Source organism: Ruditapes philippinarum, unplaced genomic scaffold (genome assembly GCF_026571515.1).
Source record: "Ruditapes philippinarum isolate M1 unplaced genomic scaffold, ASM2657151v2 ctg283_1_1_1_1, whole genome shotgun sequence".
NCBI classification, from domain to species: Eukaryota; Metazoa; Mollusca; class Bivalvia; order Venerida; family Veneridae; genus Ruditapes; species Ruditapes philippinarum.
The window spans coordinates 321,127-341,334 of record NW_026855710.1 but is presented as its reverse complement, the minus strand read 5'-3'; the positions used below and the strand labels follow the sequence as shown (position 1 = coordinate 341,334).

Below are 20,208 nucleotides of genomic sequence, written 5' to 3'. Positions count from 1 at the left end.
GCTATTTAAAACAAGTACTCCCCACCTCTCAGTAGCACAGACCAATCCGAAATTGATGTTGCTGCAACTTCTAGAGAGGGAAAACGAGCTGCAGAAAATGATAGAAGAGACTGAATTAGATAGAAAACGGACTATGTACTCTTAGGCACTTTTTTCCATTTTGACATATAGTAAAGTTGTGGCGAATAAGTTTTGTGTATCGTGTATCGAAGTCAAAATACAACTTTGTTTACATTTCGCTGCCTTCGTATCTTAATTATCAATAATTTTACATTAAAACGCCATTTTCATCATGTGAAAAGCATCATACGTTTTCTTAATCAATTATTATTAAACTATAAAACATACATTTTCTCTTTCTACATAAGAAAAATCTATCCGTTTATGAGTCATAATGTGCCTTTAAAGGACATTCTATAACATATTCAATCACAAGGTTATTTAAGTACCTAAGGACGTTTTCTATTTATTGTACATTTTCTTAGTTTACTTTTTATAAAAGTATCAAAGAAGTTAAAGCGCATCTAAACATAAATAACTGATATAAAAATGTTATTTTATAGTCAACACTGATGATCCAAAGCTCATATGTATTAAAATGCAAAGCTAGCACACATCTTTAAAAACATACATGATTTGGGTTAAAGTGGAAAACGAGACAGTAGTTAGATTGTACATGCAGGTGTGGCTCCAGACTCAATGGCCGCTTCGTGAGCCGCGAGGTAGTTAAAATGAATGGTTACCGATTTCTATCCGCCTGGCGCCTGGCATAGTGGTAGGAAATGGGAGGTACATGGTATGCAACCAAAAGGTGTCTCATAAGTCAAAATGGCTGGCCCTTTCAGTAGGGGTGACACTATAATAAAACAAGACCTTTAACTTTACCTTTATATTTCACAATGACGTCATGACTTTTGCACTAAATAAGTGAATAAGTTTTTTTAAGACGTAGTTGTTATAATTCACTATTTGCTACCGTTAACATAAGGAAATAACTTGTTTTTATTAACAACAAACATTTAAATATTTTTCGGGATGATTATTTGTTACATGAACTGTATCTAGTAGTCTATGTTGTGAGTTTCTGTTTACAGAAAATGACATACAAACACGACACACGACTCCTTATATTAATGAACTGATTCTTTCTTATTGTTATATTCTTTAAATTTTTCAATTAAGTATTTCCAAGGATCTGTTTCATTTATTAGTGTATACGGAAGCTTATCAGGGCCTTCACTTATCTAAAAGTTTCACGTCATGTCAACTTGTTTCTTCTCGTTTTGACCAAAAACGTTCAATGAAGACGTTATGATTAATACGTAATACATAAAACATTCCATGAAGACGTTATGATTAATACGTAATACGTAGAAGTTTTTAATCATTGCAAAAAAACTTTGTTGAATTACGTGAGCTATTTAGCAATGCGAGTAACGTCTTTGCGTCTTACTAAATATTTCAGCAAGGTCGTGAAATCAAGGAGTTTCGACAGGATTTTTGTCGAAGAGACAAAAACTTCAAGCATATCGAGAAAAATTCAGTTGCAATTCCTAAAAGCTTCTCATCTTTGTCAGTAAATTTTATTGAGAAATGCAAAAACATCGTATCAATGAGAATAAAAATAAGTCGACTTTGCGCAAAACATCTCACCAACTGTAGGCCCTGATACGCTTCCGTAAGTTTGAAATCAAGCAGCCAAATTAAGATTTTCATAGGTGTGTTTCAAGCGATATTACAAAACTTTTCATACAAAAAAAACATTATTTTCAGAAATGCTTAATAATAGATTTATATTATTAATTTTAGAATCAGTATCATAATTTTAAGTTCAAGAAGGTAAAGATACCAATTCCTACATTATTGTACTTTCCTTTTTTTAAAAACAAAATCACATTATTTTATTATATTTTTTACACCATGTTTGTATCATACAGATTTTCTGAATGAGTTGTTTGATAAATGCGCTTCATATTCGCTACTTAATAAATTTTAAAAATGGTACATTCATAAATAAAGTATTTATTTACTAGTCCTGGTACCGTTTTTTAAATATTTAATCGATCCATCTGAAGTAGATTTAATAAAACTTAAGATTTCACAAGAGCATGACTTCGAGATAATATATAAAAACATTTGAATTAAATTCTTTTCAAACAAAACAGATTTTAAAACAAAAATGCCAAGTTGTCCGAATTTTTTCCATCCGATCACTGGTTTATTGCCAACAAATGTTATATTCTTAGCTACACTGCATACATGTTGTTGCATCTTAATTATTAAGTGGTGTGAAAATAAATCTAAATAAATAGGAAACAAATAAAATAAATTTCATTATTTTGCGAGATCAATATTTGCCACTAATTGGATGAACAGGTGCTCCAATTAAGAGACGACAAGTGACGTCATCGTTACGTTTTTATGGCTATTTATACTTTGCGGGAACAAACATTGAGGCACTACACGGGGCACAGCAATTTTTTTACTAATAAATAAAAATAATGAAATATTGAAACTGCCTAGCGAACAGTCGATCTAGGGCTTTTTCGAACTGAACCATCTGAATACCCACTTCTAAATGGACATTATTTATATAAAATCTTCGGGACTGCAAACAGTTGTTCCGTTTCGTTCCGCTCCGCAAAGTGTAAATATCCCATAGAATAATGATACGGAACAAGATTTATTTTTTCTTGTCAATGGAATTTTTCATCCTGTTATATTACAGGTACATGAATTTATTACATGCAACCTGTTTTTAAAACTAGAAATGTGTCCATAGGACACTGATGCCCCCACACACCACTGTTCTGTCAATCTTATGACTCTAGGTCAAATATTTTTTGGACTACATGTGCCACAAGTTGAAAACTAAAAATCAACAAAGGGCCATAATTCTGTTAAATTTGGTCGCAGCAAAAATTCCTACCTTTACTACCATCTACACATTAAGGTTGTTAATCCCTGGAAGTTTAAGCAAAATCTGCCATCCGGTTTAAGAGGAGTTGCGTTCACAAAATTTCTACATAGTATATAATGAAAAAAACAACAAAGGGCCATAATTCTGTTAAATTTGGTTGCAGCAAAAATTCCTTCCTTTACTACCATCTTCACCTTAAGGTTGTTCATCCCTGTAAGTTTAAGCAAAATCTGCCATGCGGTTTAAGAGGAGTTGCGTTCACAAAATTTCTACATAGTATAGAGTGAAAAAATCAACAAAGGGCCATAATTCTGTTAAATTTGGTCGCAGCAAAAATTCCTTCCTTTACTACCATCTACGCATTAAGGTTGTTCATCCCTGTAAGTTTGAGCAAAATCTGCTATGCGGTTTAAGAGGAGTTGCGTTCACAAAATTTCTTCATAGTATCTAGTGAAAAAATAAACAAAGGGCCATAATTCTGTTAAATTTGGTCGCAGCGAAAATTCCTTCCTTTACTACCATCTACACATTAAGGTTGTTCATCCCTGTAAGTTTAAGCAAAATCTGCCATCCGGTTTAAGAGGAGTTGCGTTCACAAGATTTTGGGACGTACGGACGGACTGACGGACACTCGGACGGACAAGTGCAACGCTATATGCTCCCACTCATAAAATCTATGTTCTTGACTTATTCAATATAGAAAATCCTATCGCCAAAAAAATTATATATTTAAATGTTTTGCACTTGTTGCAGTAATTTAATATTTATTATTCATATAAACTGACGAATGAAAAAAAAATGAGTGGACAATCTAAATATTTTTTGGCGATATCAGGACCTCTTTAATATGTATCGAATGACCGTCATATCCAGTACACTCATTTTGTATTATATAAAATTCTAAAAAATATTAATAATCATCGTAAACAAATTAAATTTGAAAACATGCTTGCCATATATAAATTGATATTACATGTCCTAATAAAGCTGAAATATTACTATTACAGTCAGCATTGTGTCCCCTAGGATAATGATATTTAGCGGAACGGAACGGAACAAGATTTGTTATTCAATACCCATTTCCTCCTTTATAATGCTTGCATAAACTTCACATATAAATAATCATTCATGATGCATAAACAAAATCGCAGGCTCCCTATCCTGCTAATGAAGACTCGTCACTTTTAGAAATCAAAATATATAAATAAAATACAGAAATGTGGAAACTATAACACCGTTTTCAACAGTATTTCAGTCATGTAACGATGGGCAGTTAACCTAAACGGTGTTCCTGGATTCTGTACCCGTACTTACCTGTTCTCCGCAAGTAACTGCCAACTTCCCGGATCGAACTTGCGACTCTGCGATCCGAAGACCGACGCTCTTACCTACAGACCTAAGTGTGCGTGTTGGAAACTATATTATTATCGTAAACAAATTAAATTTAAAAACATGTTTGCCATATAATTTGAATGTGCATGCACTAATAAAGCTGAAATATCACTATTACAGTCAGCATTGTGTACAATCCTTGTCTTCAACTCTATAAATTGTGATTCCGTTTCGTTCCGCAAAGTATAAATATCCCCTAGGATAATGATATTTAGCGGAACGGAACGGAACAAGATTTCCCCTAGGATAATGATATTTAGCTTACGGAACCGAACAAGATTTGTGACTGCCAACTTCCCCACATGAATCAGAGGTGGAGTACAAATGATGTCAGACTAAATGACTTATCATCTTCATGGAGAACATTGCCCACCCAAGGATCGAACTCGCGACACTGATGCTCCTACCTACTGATCTAAGCGGGCGGGTTGGAAAGTTATATAATTATCGCAAACAAATTAAATTTGAAATCATTTTTGCCATATATAATTTGAAATTAAATGCACTAATAAAGCTGAAATATAACTATTACAGTCAGCGTTGTGTAAAAACATTGTCTTCAACTCTTTAAATTGTGATTTCGTTTCGTTCCGCAAAGTATAAATATCCCCTAGGATAATGAACGGAACGGAACAAGATTTGTTATTCAATACCCATTCCCTCCTTTATAATGCTTGTATAAACTTCACATATAAATAACCATTCATGATGCATAAACAAAATCGCAGGCTACCTATCCTGCTAATGAAGACTCGTCACTTTTAGAAATCACAACATATAAATAAAATACAGAAATGTGGAAACTATAACACCGTTTTCAACAGTATTTCAGTCATGTAACGATGGGCATAGATACATATGATACATAGACAGACTTTAAACCGAGGTCCCGTATTGATGTTCTATCTGCATCTGGCACGCTAAAGAACCAGTGAAGCTTCTGGAATTGGAGTGTCTTCTGTATCTTGCGCTATCCTCCGCAACCTAAAATCACTAACACTCTCCTGGAGGCGTCGCCCATATGGGCAACCGGTGGCGACGATAAATAAACGCAAAAATAAACAAACATAGACATGTAGGCATATGTCATAGCTACAATTTAAGACTATAAGCATGTATGTAGGGGCGATACTGAGGTCACAACATTGATTATGGCTTAAATAAATGGTATTTTTAAATTTTAGTTTCAAATCTTTTGGTTGGACAAATGCTATTTAATAAAAATGACGTTTTGTCGAAATTAAACAAACTTTAATTTCTAAGGCTTTGAAGTTATGTCGAGTATTTTAAAACACTGCTATGTTTCAGAACATTAAACTTATCACCATGCTATCGATTTGCCTTTTCTGTTTCATTTCACACATTACATTTGAACGGACAGAACAGGTAAGATATTCCGAATATGGGTGAGGGAAGGGGTTCTTTGAAGATGTCCAACAGCGCTTACATTCATACTGAATAACTCAATGACTTACTTCGTTATCATTTATTAGTTCATGCATATTCAAATTATATATGGCCAATATGTTTTCAAATTTAATTTGTTTACGATAATTATATTACTTTCCAACCCGCCCGCTTAGATCAGTAGGTAGGAACATCAGTGTCGCGAGTTCGATCCTTGGGTGGGCAATGTTCTCCATGAAGATGATAAGTCATTTAGTTTGACAAATGATTCTGATCTGATTCATGTGGGGAAGTTGGCAGTCACAAATCTTGTTCGCTTCCGTAAGCTAAATATCATTAACCTATAGCTCTTCAGCGCTTCTTATGTAAAATTCTTCCAAGTATAAGTTCCAATAACCGTAAATTATACCATACCCAGACTGGTATAATTTTCAGTTTTGAAGATCGAAGGAGTAAGTGTTTCTGGGCGAAGCTATAGGTTAAAACAGATACACCATTGGTGCGTTGACGATTTCTGGGTTTGCGTCAATTATACCATAATCACGTGACCTTTCTTATGCCTTAACCTCACGAGACGAAGTCGAGTGAGGTTGCATAAGGAAGGTCACGTGATTATGGTATAATTGACGCAAACCCAGAAATCGTCAACGCAGCAATGGTATATCTATTACTTATCCTAGGGGATATTTATACTTTGCGGAACGAAACGGAATCACAATTTATAGAGTTGAAGACAAGGTTTGAACACAACGCTGACTGTAATAGTGAAATTTCAGCTTTATTAGTGCATGTAATTTCAAATTATATATATATACATGTTCTCAAATTTAATTTGTGTACGATAATTAGATAGTTTCCACATTTCTGTATTTGATTTATATGTCGTCATTTCTAAAAACAAAGTGACGAGTCTTCATTAGCAGGATAGGTAATCTGCTATTTCGTTCATGCACCATGAATGAATATTTATAAGTGAAGTTTATACAAGCATTATAAAGGAGGAAATTAGTCATAAATAACAATTATTAAATCTTGTTCCGTTCCGCTAAATATCATTATCCTAGGGGATATTTATACTCTGCGGAACGAAACGAAATCACAATAAATAGTATTGAAGACATGGTTTATACACAACGCTGACTGTATACCACCTCAAATATTTTATAATTCCATTGACATATGGCTTTGAAACGTTGCACACTTGTTCTCCATCATAATCCCAACATGTTGTCAAATTTAATTTGTTTACGATAATAATATAGTTTCCAACCCGCACACTTAGATCTGTAGGTAAGAGCGCCGGTCTTCGGATTGCAAAGTCGCAAGCCGTTCGATCCTCGGGCGGGCCATTTTCTCCGTGCCGATTTGATAACACATTGTGTGTGACAACATTCGTCCTCCACCTCTGATTCATGCTGGGAAGTTGGCAGTTACTTGCGGAGAACAGGTAAGTACGGGTACAGAATCCAGGAACACTGTTTAGGGTAACTGCCCATCGTTACATAACTGAAACACTGTTGAAAACGGTGTTAGACCCCAAACAAACAAAGATAGTTTCCACATTTCTGTATTTGATTTATATGTTGTGACTTCTAAAAGTGACGAGTCTTCATTAGCAGGATAGGGAGCCTGCGATTTTGTTTATGCATCATGAATGATTATTTATACAAGCATTATAAAGGAGGAAATGGGTATTGAATAACAAATCTCGTTCCGTTCCGCTAAATATCATTATGCTAGGGGAAATTTATACTTTGCGGAACGAAACGGAATCACAATAAATAGAGTTGAAGACATGGTTTGTACACAATGCTGACTGTAATAGTAATATTTCAGCTTTATTAGTGCATGTAATATCAATTTATATAAGGCAAGCATGTTTTCAAATTTAATTTGTTTACGATGATTATAAATATTTTTTAGAATTTTATATTATACAAAATGAGTGAACTGGATATGACGGTCATTCGATACATATTAAAGAGGTCCTGATATCGCCAAAAATATTTAGATTGTCCACTCATTTTTTTCATTCGTCAGTTTATATGAATAATAAAAATTCCATTGACAAGAAAAAATAAATCTTGTTCCGTTCCGTTCCGTAGAATATCATTATTCTATAGGATATTTATACTTTGCGGAACGAAACGGAACAACTGTTTGCAGTCCCGAAGATTTTATATAAATAATGTCCATTTAGAAGTGTGTATTCAGATGGTTCAGTTCGAAAAATCCCTAGATCGACTGTTTGCTAGGCAGTTTCAATATTTCATTATTTTTATTTAATATATTTACATATTAGTAAAAAAATTGCTGTGCTCCGTGTGGTGCCTCAATGTTTGTTTCGTTCCGTTCCGCAAAGTATAAATAGCCCGTTTTTTATGATCAAGAATGTTAATTTTATCAATTAGAAATATTTAACTATCATTAGAGGGATTTTCATCAATTTCTGTGGTTGGGCCATTTTCAGTGCTTAGTGAACCTAGCTCTTTGTATTTAAAAAGCCGGAAATTTTACAGTTGTAGAAATGTTATAAATATGAAAAAACGAGACATAATAAAGTTCTTAAGACTATTCGTATATAAAAAGAAAAAAATCGATTTTCGAGCTGGAGTTGAATTTCGAGCCAGCTCGAAGATCGAAATTCAAAATATTCAAAACCCGAATTTCGAGCCGGAGTTGAATTTAGAGGTAGCTCGAAATTCAAAATTTTCAAAGCCCAAATTTCGAGCTGGAGTTGAATTTCGAGCAAGCTCGAAGATCAAAATTCAAAATTTTCAAAACCCGAATGTTCAGCTGGAGTTGAATTTCGTGCCAGCTCGATGATCAAAATTCAAAATTTTCAAAACCCGAATTTCGAGCTGGGGTTGAATTTCGAGCCAGCTCGAAGATTGAAATTCAAAATTTTCAAAGCCCGAATTTCGAGCTGGAGTTAAATATCGTGCCAGCTCGAAGACCGAAATTCAAAATTTTCACAACGCGAATTTCGAGCTGGAGATGAATTTTAAGCCAGCTCGAGGATCGAAATTCAAAATTTTCAAAAACCCGAATTTCGAGCTGGAGTTGAATTTCGAGCCAGCTCGAAGATCGAAATTCAAAATTTTTTAAAACCCGAATGTTCAGCTGGAGTTGAATTCCGTGCCAGCTCGAAGATCAAAATTCAAAATTTTCAAAACACGACTTTCGAGCTGGGGTTGAATTTCGAGCCAGCTCGAAGATCGAAATTCAAAATTTTCAAAGCCCGAATTTCGAGCTGGCCAGCTCGAAGATCGAAATTCAAAATTTTCAAACCCCGAATTTCGAGCTGGAGTTAAATATCGTGCCAGCTCGAAGATCGGAATTCAAAATTTTCAAAAACCCGAATTTCGAGCTGGAGTTGAATTTCGAGCCAGCTCGAAGACCGAAATTTAAAATTTTCACAACCCAAATTTCGAGCTGGAGTTGAATTTTGAGCCAGCTCGAAGATCGAAATTCAAAATTTTCAAAACCCAAATTACGAGCTGGAGTTAAATATCGTGCCAACTCGAAGATCGGAATTCAAAATTTTTAAAAACCCGAATTTCAAGCTGCAGTTGAATTTCGAGCCAGCTCAAAGATCGAAATTCGAAAAATTTAAAGACAAGAATTTCAATTCGATTGAACTTTTTTTAAGAATCAACTTATTGCAACCAATCTTTTCAAGACTGTCATGGTTTTTAACGTTCAATGTTCGTTAAACTATTGACACTAGCGTGTATATTGACGTTACGTTATATTACACTGCAAATGAATTTCCGTAAGTGTTCATCTTTTTAACTTTTGTCAGATTTGTTCTTTTTTCACATTTATACTTAAAAAGAAAATATTCTCAAATTGTAGTTAATGAATAAACAAAAATCTTTAAAGATACACATTTGACACATGTTCTTTAAATATTGTCTTTTACATCAAGTTTAGTTGGTTTCTTTCAATACAGGACAGTTCCATTCGGGGAAAATTTGGGAAATTTGAGTAGGTTCTTTTGTGTGTACTTGCAACGGACACTGTCGAGGCTCTTTGATGTTTATATGTTCTGTTAACTGACCATAAAATCAGTATGCAATTGATATGTTAATAAAACCGGAAAATATTACATTTTTCAAAGCTTTTCTTTTTTATGTTTTCTGACAAATGTCAGATCACACTATTTCTTTCCTTTAAAAGAAAATGGTAATTCAGGATTACATCTTGGTTCTTTATTTTTGTATACAGAATCCGTATTTGCAAGAATACGAAATTTTGTATTTTAGGAATTTGCGGACTTTTAATAAAAAAGATCCGTATTTAAGTAAAGTAAAGACTACGTACAACAAAGTTGCCGTATATTTCGAATGTACGAATAACGATATTAGTTATGTACGTATTGCATGATATACATGTACGGCCCTGCACACCTCCGTATTTTAAATTTCATACCTATTTATAATAATTTATGTAGAATTCCGTACACTTCGGTATATCTGCAGTGGTCATAATGTCATTTATAGAGGAATTTTAACACAAATATTTATATCAGCATAAAGAAAAATAAAACAATTTCCGTTGAATACAGCAGCATTTTAGATAATGTGTTTGCCGGTGGCGTGGTAGTCCCCGTAACAGTTGTCAAGGATACGCAGCGAACGGTCTTTGTTGGTCAACTTTGACGTCGTGTACAAAAATTGGCTGAAACTATTAAAAAAAATTCAACGGATTCTAATCTGAAATATGTCAACATTTTACATGACGCTACTCGAAAGTTCGCAAAGTGTCGCGTTCTACCCTAATTGTATTTTATGTTAATTGTTGCCTGAAGTATATATTATAATGTAAAAGAAATTGTTTGGATGAAATTAATTTGAGTATTTGTGAAAAAAGATTTTATTTAAGGACATTACTTGAACACTTTTCTTACGCGGAGCAATATCTACTTAAATACAGGCGGTGATGCGGCAACCCTAAATTACACGTTGAAACTGTTTTGTCGGGAAAGAATAATAATGGTACTATTAAAATAATATAAGAACATGATAAAACAAGAAACATGGCAATGCCACGAAACCAGGTTTTCAATTATCTCCATTGTAGATAAATATGTTGTATTTGTAATACAAATGCAAGCAATTAACAATGTAACTATGTGCAATGTAAAACATGAATAATGTAGGAGGAATTGCCACAGAAGAAGCGTCACTGTATATTCTGTATAAGGAAAAAATGTATTCTGTATAACGAAAAAATACAAAGGGCCATAATTAGGTCAAAAATTATCCAATCACAAAACCTCTACAATATGCGCCAGGGCACATGATGACAAAGCTTCTGTGAAAGTTTGAACAAAATCTGTTGAGAAATGTAGGACTAGTTCAGCACAGAAGAATTTGTTCACTATATATTGATAATTCTGTATAAGGAAAAAAAACAAAGGGGCATAATTAGGTAAAATATTAACAATGTAACTATGTGCAATGTAAAACATAAATAATGTAGGAGGAATTGCCACAGAAGAATTTGTTCACTATATATTCTGTATAAGGAAAAAAACAAAGGGCCATAATTACATCAAACATTATCCAATCACAAAACCCCGACAATATGTGCCAGGGCACTTGATAAAAAAGCTTCTGTGAAAGTTTGGTCAAAATCCGTTGAGAAATGTAGGAGGAGTTGCGCACAGAAGAAATTGTTCACTATATATTCTATATAAGGATAAAAAACAAAAGGGCCATAATTAGGTCAAATATTATCCAATGGCAAAACCCGGACAATAAGTGCCATGGCACTTGATGACAAAGCTTCTGTAAAAGTTTGGTCAAAATCCGTTGAGAAATGTAGGAGGAGTTGCGCACAGAAGAAATTGTTCACTATATATTCTATACAAGGAACAAAAACAAAGGGCCATAATTAGGTCAAATATTATCCAATGTCAAAACCCGGACAATATGTGCCAGGGCACTTGATGACAAAGCTTCTGTAAATGTTTGGTCAAAATCCGTAGAAAAATATAGGAGGAGTTGCGCACAGAAGAAATTGTTCACTATATATTCTATATAAGAAAAAACAACAAAGGGCCATAATTAGGTCAAATATTATCCAATCGCAAAACACCGACAATATGTGCCAGGGCATTTGATGACAAAGCTTCTGTAAAAGTTTGGTCAAAATCCGTTGAGAAATGATGGAGGAGTTGCGCACAGAAGAAATTGTTCAATATATATTCTATATAAGAAAAAACAACAAAGGGCCATAATTAGGTCAAATATTATCCAATGGCAAAACCCCGACAATATGCGCCAGGGCACTTGATGACAAAGCTTCTGTGAAAGTTTGGTCAAAATCCGTTGAGAAATGTAGGAGGAGTTGCGCACAGAAGAAATTGTTAACGCCCGCCCGCCCGTCCGCCGACATACCTTAATCTAATAACCAGTTTTTTCCTTCGGAAAACCTGGTTAACTAGCTAAAAAGGATTATTTGAATATATGGTTGATATTGGGGATCGGAGTTCTGGTTCTTAGGAAAGTGAATCTTGGCTCGATAAAGCTCGGCACCAATCATATATTCCATAAATCTCTTCCTGAAGTATCTGAAATAGATCTTTTCTTATACGTGTATCTCGTATGTTTTCAAATTATTTAAATTACTCTCCTATATTTGAAAATAAGTACTCGTACAATTGTGATATGAAATATGGAGCTACCTTTGACGCAGAAAGCCCTTATGATTTAGTAACAAGCATAAAGTGTTCAATATATATACACAGGATCTGTCAAATAATGAGTAAATTTTAAGATACGAATGAATAGGTGATGTCCAGCCTATCATGGAAGTATTCCGAATATTTCCGAATATCTCATCCGTCATTTTTTGTTAATCTCTAATCAAAATAGTTTTTAATTTATTCAAACGTGATGATTTATCAAAATGGATATTAAAAAGTAATTTCTTATTTTCATCATCGTTACTTCAGTTCTTCTAAATAATAATAATATTTATTTACTGATTTTCTACATCATACTTCTATCGGAAATCTTCTTCAGGACAGAAGACTGCCACTAGCAACAGTCTTAATTTTGTTGGCGCTTTTACAACATGTTTCTTTTCAAAAACGTCTTGAAATCTAATTAAAACTCAAATATAGTACATGTACCAGTCCAAGAGTTTCAAATTGGCGGCGTCTAACATGTTAGAATTAGACATTATATTTTTACTGGATTTAAATGTGATTTCAATTTAACTTATACAAGTCATACATGTTATCTAAGACCGCGTATAATTTATTTAGTTACTATTAATTTTTATTTGTTTGGGTCGTCAGACCAAAAAAATAATGGTAGCGGAATTTCAGACTCTGATGCTGTTAATTGCAAATGCCGAAAGTAGTCCGCTTTTTTGAAGCGGTTACTTCTCTATATATATACACTAAAGCCGAAAAATTCAGGGGAGATCACTGCGTAAAGATGGTCAAATGACAGGCGCATTAATTTTCAAGCAAAAAAGTTCCCGAATGGTCGAATATTTCTACTATTGTTTGATTCTTTATAGATATACATGCTTATAGTAAGCTCCATGATTATTTACATCTGTGTTAAAGTCGAAATAATAAGGGTTACAAACCCTAATTTAGAATAATATGGTTTTCTTCAGGCCATTTACATATAACTGCACCGTGGCCGAGGGGTTTGCGCGCTCGCTTGGGAAACGAGAGATCTGGAGTTCAAATCCCAGTGAAGGCGACACATTTTTTTTTCAAATTGTTTAAGTCAAATAAACATTGAATTGAATATCAGTGTTGCAATTAGTCTTATAGCAAGTTAACTACAATTAAAACGCTGGAAAGCATTAGTGGCACTATACAAAAACAAATTGGTTTATAATCTCACAACCTTCACCTTTCTGACTTTCTGAGACCAAACAAATTCAGCGCCTTCTGTGCTTTGATTTTCTTCGGTTTTCTCCCTGATAGCGGATGCAAACGACTTCATAGTAAGTGCGCTAAATTTCACTGTCCTTGCTGGTATTAATAGGTTAGAGTAATTCAGGAAATACAAGAAGTGTTGAAAAAACTTGGTTTTCATTTACAAGAAGAAGTGTTCATGTATATTTTGGGACATAAAAAATAACCAACGAGTCATGTTAAAACCCGCTGGAAGCTCCGGAATATACCGGAAAATAATGAACACTGTAAATAGTCTCACTCCTTGCGAATGCTTCCGAACAAAAATAGTCAAAGTATATATAGTTATCATTGCGATATAACTTTCTTCTATATCAATGAAGTTAATAATTTTGACATAAAAGTAACACGCAATTATCTAGTTTTGTTAACAGTCTTTAATGTAGGAGCCATGTTATTTGTGCGCGTTTCCGTTCTCCACTATATACGGCGCACAGCCCGAGAAATTTATCTATATTATCATTAATCAGCTTAAAGTTATAATAATAACAATAATCAATTAAGCTGGAAAAATTGTGACCTTTGATTTTCAGTTAAATAGAAATTCAAAGTAAGCTTGAAGTTGTTGGACCTTGATCGAATTTCAAAGCTTTTTTCAGTGGATAAAGACAATTTTGTATCTTATCATGCAAGCATACATACTCCAATGTATACCATGTTATACAATAACAAACAACTGCAACTTCCGTTCATTATTACCTTTTTGGAAGCTTTCAGTAAGAAGACTTGATTAGCACAAACACAATTGAGACATTTTATCCCCGGTTACTAGTACATTCCGATTAGAAATCCTCCTTTTAAACAAAAGGAAAGACCGACAATCTCTTACTTTAATATAACCATACAACGATTGGCGCACTTTGATTGATTTAACAATAGTGATCATATATACTAAGATATTTATGTGAAACTCTCTAGGATTGAAAACAGAAAAACGTAATACCTATTTAATTTTCATAAAAGCTAAAGGCGTATGTTATTGTTATTTAGTACGACTGTGTCATTCTCACGGTGCACCGTTTCTAATGTGTCTCTTATGACCACAGGTGGCAGAATCAGTGTTTGGACAACCACCCACCCCTGCCCCTGGACCTCTCCTACAACCCTGAAAAAAAAACGAATTCAACACTCTGAGTCTTACTATATGATATCAAATACAAAACTACCTATAAATTTGAAAAAAAAAATAAAACCCCACTATCAAAATAATAGCGAGCTCGACGAGCTGGCCCTATAAAGCGAGCTTTACGGTTACGCAACCTGTTAGATAGTGATGCTTTTGAAAACTTTCGTCCGAAGTACTGACGTGACACATCACAACTTTTCGAATTACAAGATGACGATAAAACCCGAGGTATTCTGATTGAAAACGGAAGCGTAGACTGGTGTCTTGCGCACTTATATGGGAACCATAATTAGACAGGGAACCAGAATAAACGGGAAGCAGTGAATAAAATACCGAATGACAATTTTAAAACGGAAAATGTAAATGTAAAAATAAAGATTATTTTATACTATTTCACTTTAAAAGTAAATCGAGCTCGCTTTAAGGCTTTGCCTTTTTCATATCTAGTTATAACTATAATTTTGATAGTGGGATTTTTAAAAACTAGAAATGTGTCATCATGCCACGGATGCCCCCGCATGCAGCCACAATTTCAGATGGTGCATTAAATATTTGTTTCATTTTAAGTTCAAAGCCCTTAAAACTTTTCCATGTTAACAGAAACCGTTTTCATACAATGTTCAAGGCACTGAAATTATTCAGTCTTAACCTTTTAAAAATAGCATATTGCATATTTGTAGCCAAAATAATGGTTAAAAGTATGAGTGCTGAAACTGAAAGTTCAAAATTTTTCCAACATTCAGGAAAGATAAGTTTGTCTAAAATCATTGAACCATGACCAAATTCAAACTTAAACTGCTTATTCCTAAGATGTATCTATATTATTTTCAAAGTGAAAGGGACATAACTCTGCCAAAAAATCATCAAACCATGACCAAATTCCAACTTGACCTGCCTATTCCTTTGACATATCCATATGTCAAATTTAAGTTGAATATGTAACACTGTTGGGTAGATAATGAACAGAAACTGTAAATTTCATATTATTTTCAAAGTGAAAGGGGCATAACTCTGCCAAAAATCATTGAACCATGACCAAATTCAAACTTGGCCTGGGCATTCCAAAAACATATCCATATGTCAAATTTGAGCTGAATGTGTTGTACCATTGGGGAGATAATGAACGGAAACTGAAAATTTCATATTACTTTCAAAGTGAAGGTGCATAACTCTGCCAAAAATCATTGAACCATGACCAAATTTGAACTTGACCTGCGCATTCCTTTGACGCATCCATATGTCAAGTTTGAGTTGAATGTGTTGTACCTTTGGGGAGATAATGAACGGAAACTGAAAACTTCACATTATTTTCAAAGTAAAAGGGGCATAACTTTGCCAGAAATCATCAAACCATGACCAAATTCGAACTTGACCTGTATTTTCTCATGACATATCTATATGTCAAATTTGAGGTGAATATGTTGTACCGTTGGGGAGATAATGAACGGAAACTGAAAATTTCATATTATTTTCAAAGTAAAAGGGGCATAACTCTGCCAAAAATCATCGAACCATTTACAAATTCGAACTTGACCTGTATTTTCTCATGACATATCCATATATCAAGTTTGAGTTGAATGTGTTGTACCGTTGGGGAGATAATGAACGGAAACTGAAAATTTCATATTATTTTCAAAGTAAAAGGGGCATAACTCTGCCAAAAATCATCGAACCATGACCAAATTCGAACTTGACCTGTATTTTCTCATGACATATCCATATATCAAGTTTGAGTTGAATGCGTTGTACCCTTGGGGAGATAATGAACGGAAACTGAAATTTCATATTATTTTCAAAATAAAAGGGGCATAACTCAGCCAAAAATCATCGAACCATGACCAAATTCGAACTTGACCTGTATTTTCTCATGACATATCCATATGTCAAATTTGAGTTGAATGTGTGTAACCGTTCTTAAGATATTGAACGGAAACTGATGATGACGGAATGACAGAAGGACGGAAGGACGGAACAGGGTAACACTATATGCCCCGGCCATTACATGGCGGGGGCATAAAAATTATCGGTGGTTTCCCTCGGGACGGATATACCGATCCGAAGCGCGACATATGATAGATATTATTATTCTTGCATAGCATACTGGCGTTTCCGTGAGTTTTACCAATGCCGGAAATTTCATCTGTGTAGAAAACGTAAAGATTATATCATTTTGTCATTTTCTATGACGACATAAAATGCTTTAAAAATGTGCATGGTAGTTTTTCAGTTGTTTTTTTTTCTTTTTTTTTGTAACACACACATTTTGTTTATGAGTGAAAATAGCACCGAAAAATACAAAATGCATAATTTATAAAAAGAGGGAAGAAAACCCGTTTGCAGGAATGATGGTCGTATATCTTGTGTCATTGGCAGTTGAACTTGTCAAATTCGTGCTTTAGTTTAAACAAGTTTTATTGCATTAAATACATGTTTACAAACATATTATACAAATAATGAGTATTTGTATATATCAAAATGCAAATGGGTTGGAGACAAGTTATAACAACATAAGATTAAGCTTCCCTTCCTGCTATACGAAATTTGCACGAAAGTTATTTGGGAACGGTATTGCTCTCGTAACAAGTGCTACATGGTACCATATCTTATCGTATCATCAGAAATACACAAAATGTATATTAAAATATTTAATTCTTTAGAAATGGCAAATATGTGTTTAATACTGTTTTAATAATAGATTTAGAGTATATGAAATGTTTAACAACTTATGAAATTTGTGCTGAATGTGCAGTAATGTTTCGTAAAGGTAGCCAAAATGTAAACACAGTTGTATTTTTGACTTCCATACAAAATGCTCATTTAATATGATTATACCCCTTGCAACAGTGACAAAGAGCAAAAGAAAGTTCATGTTTGTGGCAAATGGGTACTTCATAAGTAAGTGTAACATGATAACAAAAACAGAAAGTTTTTTAGAAATAAAAACGATAGCATTTCTGAGGCCTAATAGGCCTTTAAGGGAGGTAGAGACGTAGGGCTGGCCAAAGACTGAGTTTATTTAATTTGCGTCATGTATAATACATGTACTCATGTGGTACCTTTTAAGTGAATGGTATAGCAATGGTAAAATGACAGACAATATCAGCTTATTAGCTCTGTGTTTCAAGGATCTACCGATTTGTCTGTTGTGATCTTTATGTAAAGAGATATGCTGAATAAAAGGGAAATGTTATATGATTCTACATTCTAGGGAGAGTATTCCCATAAACAGATATATGATTCTAAAAATGGTAGATCTTAACTTCAAATAGTATTCTTCTCAAGGTATTATTATATTGTGTTGCTATGTCGTGTGTACTTATGTATTTTGTCTTTGTACATTGTAGTACATGTATAGTGTACAAAACTAGAAGATTTAATAATACGACATTTTGTCGGGTTAAGTAATTTATGACTTTGATGTTGATTGTCATGTTCCTTCTAAGCTTTGGCTGTGACATACTTAAAATATTGATTAAGCTAGGCAATACTTAACATAAGCTTCTAGTTCAAAATTAAACAGCTCAGTGCATGCGGTTCGTTTAAAAAAAACAACAACAATTAAAAGCAAAATGAAATTTGATAGAAAATATCGATACGAATTAAAACGAGAGTGCGCCGCCCGGGAATGAAACCCGGGTCGCCGGATTTAAAATCCAAAGCTCTACCTATCGAGCTGACCGGGCGACTATTAATTCATAGGAAAAAAAAAGAAGTCTAATGACTTTTGTCAGTCAATGAAATAAGGCATGTATTTTTTTTTTTAATTTATTTATCTTTTATTTTTTGGTAAAAATTGAGTTTGTTGACATGTTATATTACAAGAAATAAACGTTTGTTTATAAGGTATTCAAGCCTAGCGGATAATGTATGAAAGTATCCGTTATAGAACCATATTAACTGTCAAAATTGTCGAAACTTTAGAAATGGAATACAAAATAAAAGATAATTAACGGGTCAAGGCATACTCAAAAGTCACGAACTGCCAGATTAAAGCTGGCTCGAAATTCAAATCCAACTAGACATTCGGGTTTTGAAAAATTTTGAAATTCAACTCAAGCTCGAAATTCGGGTTTTTGAAAATTTTGAATTTCGATCTTCGAGCTGGCTCGAAATTCAACTCTAGCTCGAAATTCGGGTTTTTGAAAATTTTGAATTTCGATTCAACTCCAGTTGGACATTCGGGTTTTTTAAAAATTTGAATTTCGATCTTCAAGCTGGCTCGAAATTCAACTCAAGCTCGAAATTCGGGATTTGAAAATTTTGAATTTCGACCTTCGAGCTGACTATCTTCGAACTGGCTCGAAATTTAATTCCAGCTTGAAATTCGGGTTTTGAAAATTTTGAATTTCGATCTTCAAGCTGGCTCGATATTCAACTCCAGCTCGAAATTCGGGGCTTGAAAATTTTGAATTTCGATCTTCGAGCTGGCTCGAAATTCGACTCTAGCTCGAAATTCGGGTTTTGAAAAAAATTGAATTTCGATCTTCGAGCTGTCTCGAAATTCAACTCCAGCTTGAAATTCGGGTTTTTGAAAAAAATTGAATTTCGATCTTCGAGCTTGCTCGAAATTCAACTCCAGCTCAAAATTCGTGATTTGAAAATTTTGAATTTCGATCTTCGAGCTGGCTCGAAATTCAACTCCAGCTCGAAATTCGCGTTGTGAAAATATTGAATTTCGATCTTCGAGCTGGCTCGAAATTCAACTCCAGCTCGAAATTCTGGTTTATAAAATTTTGAATTTCGATCTTCGAGCTGGCTCGAAATTCAACTCCAGCTCGAAATTTGGGTTTTGAAAATTTTGAATTTAGATCTTCGAGCTGGCTCGAAATTCAACTCCAGCTCGAAATTCGGGTTTTGAAAATTCACGGTGATAGGGCGATTACCACAACTTTTCCGCGCAACGTCAAAATATCTTACTTCTGTCTGAGACACCGTATATTTCTGTGATACAAAATGGACAACAAGTCTCTAAACGAGACGAAAACACAAGATAATTTGCTCAAAACAAGGTAAAATAATCATTTTTTCTTTTTCATCGAATGTGCCATTTAATTTGAAACTTATTTATCTTTACTACATGCAAAATGCTTCATTAGTTAAGTCAGGATAGTGAAAACATTTAGGGCATACTGAAAAAAATATTGCTTTGATTACGAAATATAACGTATTTCTAGTCCGTTCAGTTCATATAACTGGTCAAAATACAATATAAATATGTACATTATTGTCGTATGAACAAGTTACAATACATAAATAACTCGTTTTTTTGTATATTTGGTATGCTATTTATGTTTCCACGTGTGTATTTTAAGGCACCGCACAACTTTGTCAATCATAAGATTAAGGCACCGCATTATTCCTCCTTAAAATCACCGCATTTTTCTGTTTTTTAGCACCGTTTATTTATGATAT

General features: G+C 33.9%; 1 long non-coding RNA gene across 1 annotated transcript; it reads left to right on the top strand.

Annotated features, from left to right (window-relative positions):
- The first annotated feature begins 9,217 nt into the window (after window positions 1–9,217).
- On the top strand, window positions 9,218–11,538 carry LOC132744159 (uncharacterized). The gene is made up of 2 exons (XR_009627662.1): window positions 9,218–11,155; window positions 11,452–11,538. It is a non-coding gene; the product is annotated as an uncharacterized LOC132744159 (long non-coding RNA).
- Window positions 11,539–20,208: the final 8,670 nt, after the last annotated feature.